The following is a 5,000-nucleotide window of genomic DNA, read 5'->3' as shown; positions in this document are numbered from 1 at the left end:
CGTACAGGTAGCGTGTTGCGCGACACGACACGCACATCGAAAGACATGCAGTCTAGTCGGTAATGATCCTTCCGCAGGTTCACCTACGGAAACCTTGTTACGACTTTTACTTCCTCTAAATGATCAAGTTTGGTCATCTTTCCGGTAGCATCGGCAACGACAGAGTCAATGCCGCGTACCAGTCCGAAGACCTCACTAAATCATTCAATCGGTAGTAGCGACGGGCGGTGTGTACAAAGGGCAGGGACGTAATCAACGCGAGCTTATGACTCGCGCTTACTGGGAATTCCTCGTTCATGGGGAACAATTGCAAGCCCCAATCCCTAGCACGAAGGAGGTTCAGCGGGTTACCCCGACCTTTCGGCCCAGGAAGACACGCTGATTCCTTCAGTGTAGCGCGCGTGCGGCCCAGAACATCTAAGGGCATCACAGACCTGTTATTGCTCAATCTCGTGCGGCTAGAAGCCGCCTGTCCCTCTAAGAAGAAAAGTAATCGCTGACAGCACGAAGGATGTCACGCGACTAGTTAGCAGGCTAGAGTCTCGTTCGTTATCGGAATTAACCAGACAAATCGCTCCACCAACTAAGAACGGCCATGCACCACCACCCACCGAATCAAGAAAGAGCTATCAATCTGTCAATCCTTCCGGTGTCCGGGCCTGGTGAGGTTTCCCGTGTTGAGTCAAATTAAGCCGCAGGCTCCACTCCTGGTGGTGCCCTTCCGTCAATTCCTTTAAGTTTCAGCTTTGCAACCATACTTCCCCCGGAACCCAAAAGCTTTGGTTTCCCGGAGGCTGCCCGCCGAGTCATCGGAGGAACTGCGGCGGATCGCTGGCTGGCATCGTTTATGGTTAGAACTAGGGCGGTATCTGATCGCCTTCGAACCTCTAACTTTCGTTCTTGATTAATGAAAACATACTTGGCAAATGCTTTCGCTTCTGTTCGTCTTGCGACGATCCAAGAATTTCACCTCTAACGTCGCAATACGAATGCCCCCGCCTGTCCCTATTAATCATTACCTCGGGTTCCGAAAACCAACAAAATAGAACCGAGGTCCTATTCCATTATTCCATGCACACAGTATTCAGGCGGGCTTGCCTGCTTTAAGCACTCTAATTTGTTCAAAGTAAACGTGCCGGCCCACCGAGACACTCAATAAAGAGCACCCTGGTAGGATTTCAACGGGGTCCGCCTCGGGACGCACGAGCACGCACGGGGCGGTCGCACGCCTTCGGCTCGCCCCACCGGCAGGACGTCCCACGATACATGCCAGTTAAACACCGACGGGCGGTGAACCAACAGCGTGGGACACAAATCCAACTACGAGCTTTTTAACCGCAACAACTTTAATATACGCTATTGGAGCTGGAATTACCGCGGCTGCTGGCACCAGACTTGCCCTCCAATAGATACTCGTTAAAGGATTTAAAGTGTACTCATTCCGATTACGGGGCCTCGGATGAGTCCCGTATCGTTATTTTTCGTCACTACCTCCCCGTGCCGGGAGTGGGTAATTTGCGCGCCTGCTGCCTTCCTTGGATGTGGTAGCCGTTTCTCAGGCTCCCTCTCCGGAATCGAACCCTGATTCCCCGTTACCCGTTACAACCATGGTAGGCGCAGAACCTACCATCGACAGTTGATAAGGCAGACATTTGAAAGATGCGTCGCCGGTACGAGGACCGTGCGATCAGCCCAAAGTTATTCAGAGTCACCAAGGCAAACGGACCGGACGAGCCGACCGATTGGTTTTGATCTAATAAAAGCGTCCCTTCCATCTCTGGTCGGGACTCTGTTTGCATGTATTAGCTCTAGAATTACCACAGTTATCCAAGTAACGTGGGTACGATCTAAGGAACCATAACTGATTTAATGAGCCATTCGCGGTTTCACCTTAATGCGGCTTGTACTGAGACATGCATGGCTTAATCTTTGAGACAAGCATATGACTACTGGCAGGATCAACCAGGGAGCTGCGTCAACTAGAGCTGAGCAGCCGGCCGCCCGGGAGTGTGTCCCGGGGGCCCGCGCGAACACGCAAGCGTCCGCTCAATCATTCTGCAAACAGGAGGAGGCTGAGCTCCCCTGCACAATACACCTCGAAACCCTCTCAGGTCCCGGCGGCGCGCAGCGCCGTCCCAAGTACTTGGTCGGGTTCGAGAGAGGCGCAATCGCCCGGAGTTAGGCGAGTAGACGCTTTCGGTGCGACCACCCGTGCTCCCAACTGAGCTTGCCGCTGCCGACAGAGGCCCGGGAGCGTGCTGTCGTGGCATTGCCGGCGGGAGACAACACGCGCCACCTACGGTGACCGGCAGCTCCAACGCCAGCGCCACAGAAGGACAAAAGCCCCACTTGGGTGCCGAAGCGAACTCTCCCAGCACAGCGCACGCGCCAACACATCCGCACAGCTGCGATACAAACCACCAGCGAGAACCGCTGGGGCGACCGAGCAGCAGACGGCGTCGCGGCGCCGAGCGCCGGGCGGCAGCGCATCCTCAACGCACACAGTCCTCAATCGGACCAGCACACTGAAGATGTCCACCGCGCTTCGCACCGGGCCCGCGAGGACCTACTTTGGCCGCACGGCGCCGCGCGCAGGGTGCGCCGGCGCGCAGCTGCGACGCCTGCCGCGTCCGTCGGCCGGCGCGCCTGCCACTGGCCGCCCCCACCAGCCGGCTGTAGCGCGTGCGCCCACGCACCGCGCGGCCAGCACGCCGGGAGGCGCCCCCTCACCGGCCGGGGACGGTCCCACCCAGCCACCGCCGCGTATCGCTTCACACCCAGATGCCGTTCAGTTTCGTCGGCATGGTGGGTATCGCTGGAACAACCGGTTAGTACCTCAACCTATCGTCGCCATCACCGATTCACCCCTAGCGAGAACAACCGCACCACAACAGGTTACCATTTGTTCATTTGCGTAACTTCACCAGAAAACGCAGGCGTCCATCGCCATTTGCAACTTCCACGATTATTGCATGCCTGTGTCAGGTGTCACGCCACACTACGTCTGCCCACATACACGCAACAAAATGTGCACGCCTAGACAATACGTGGAAGGTGGCCCCCGTACGTATGCGATGTCCATTGCTCGAACGACTGTCAACCGGCCTCTGTAGCATGTCGCAGATATGGAACGCGGTGCACCATGCCATCACGGTGTGTGAGGAGAGACGACTAGGTCCGAATACATCAACAGACAGCTCATGCTGATCGCCATCCACGGCGTCCGTTCCTCCCACACGTCTCTATGGCGTACCACACTGCAATCCAGCTCTCATAGGGAGACGACACGTAGCTGCGTGCACAATATTTGCACTGTATGGTCCGCCGTTTTTGGGCGCAGTCGTTGTACGGTCACACATGTGCCACGATGTATCATTCAGTACATAAGGACGAATGTGCAGTACAGATTGTGGTTTACGCGTACGACATTAGCGGACAGTTGACACAGGCCGCACCACAACGTAGCCTGAGTACGTCGCATGCGGAGGGCATTGAACATGCAAAGTTCTCACCAACCAGCTTGCGAAGGCAGGGGGCAAGGTGGGGACGTGGGGAGGGGCGGCATGTACGTCCTGCTGCCATCCACATTACAGTGTACAGCAGGAGCATGTGGAAAGTGAGCAAGACTTGCAAGGTGTTTAACATGAAGCGATACACAGGGGAGCGGGGAGTGCGAGTAGCGAACTATATTGCGAGGGTTGCGGGTGGGCAACACTACACTAATTGAACGAGTCGTATAACAATTACAGAGCAGGTTTAGGCGACAACGTGGGTTACGTTAGGCGACAACGTGGGTTACGTTAGGCGACAACGTGGGTTAGGTTAAGGCACGACGTGGGTTAGGTTAAGGCACGACGTGGGTTAGGTTAAGGCACGACGTGGGTTAGGTTAAGGCACGACGTGGGTTAGGTTAAGGCACGACATGGGTTAGGTTAAGGCACGACATGGGTTAGGTTAAGGCACGACATGGGTTAGGTTAAGGCACGACATGGGTTAGGTTAAGGCACGACATGGGTTAGGTTAAGGCACGACATGGGTTAGGTTAAGGCACAACATGGGTTAGGTTAAGGCACAACATGGGTTAGGTTAAGGCACAACATGGGTTAGGTTAAGGCACAACATGGGTTAGGTTAAGGCACAACATGGGTTAGGTTAAGGCACAACATGGGTTAGGTTAAGGCACAACATGGGTTAGGTTAAGGCACAACATGGGTTAGGTTAAGGCACAACATGGGTTAGGTTAAGGCACAACATGGGTTAGGTTAAGGCACAACATGGGTTAGGTTAAGGCACAACATGGGTTAGGTTAAGGCACAACATGGGTTAGGTTAAGGCACAACATGGGTTAGGTTAAGGCACAACATGGGTTAGGTTAAGGCACAACATGGGTTAGGTTAAGGCACAACATGGGTTAGGTTAAGGCACAACATGGGTTAGGTTAAGGCACAACATGGGTTAGGTTAAGGCACAACATAGGTTAGGTTAAGGCACAACATGGGTTAGGTTAAGGCACAACATGGGTTAGGTTAAGGCACAACATGGGTTAGGTTAAGGCACAACATGGGTTAGGTTAAGGCACAACATGGGTTAGGTTAAGGCACAACATGGGTTAGGTTAAGGCACAACATGGGTTAGGTTAAGGCACAACATGGGTTAGGTTAAGGCACAACATGGGTTAGGTTAAGGCACAACATGGGTTAGGTTAAGGCACAACATGGGTTAGGTTAAGGCACAACATGGGTTAGGTTAAGGCACAACATGGGTTAGGTTAAGGCACAACATGGGTTAGGTTAAGGCACAACATGGGTTAGGTTAAGGCACAACATGGGTTAGGTTAAGGCACAACATGGGTTAGGTTAAGGCACAACATGGGTTAGGTTAAGGCACAACATGGGTTAGGTTAAGGCACAACATGGGTTAGGTTAAGGCACAACATGGGTTAGGTTAAGGCACAACATGGGTTAGGTTAAGGCACAACATGGGTTAGGTTAAGGCACAAC

General features: G+C 53.8%; 1 non-coding gene across 1 annotated transcript; it reads right to left on the bottom strand.

The window, feature by feature from the left end:
- Positions 1-60: 60 nt before the first annotated feature.
- On the bottom strand, positions 61-1,969 carry LOC124731571. The gene has a single exon (XR_007008355.1). It is a non-coding gene; the product is annotated as a small subunit ribosomal RNA (ribosomal RNA).
- Positions 1,970-5,000: the final 3,031 nt, after the last annotated feature.

The sequence above is a fragment of the Schistocerca piceifrons genome, unplaced genomic scaffold, assembly GCF_021461385.2.
Source record: "Schistocerca piceifrons isolate TAMUIC-IGC-003096 unplaced genomic scaffold, iqSchPice1.1 HiC_scaffold_1294, whole genome shotgun sequence".
NCBI lineage: Eukaryota > Metazoa > Arthropoda > Insecta > Orthoptera > Acrididae > Schistocerca > Schistocerca piceifrons.
Note: the sequence above shows the minus strand (reverse complement) of the source record. Positions and strands in the feature narration are given on the sequence as shown.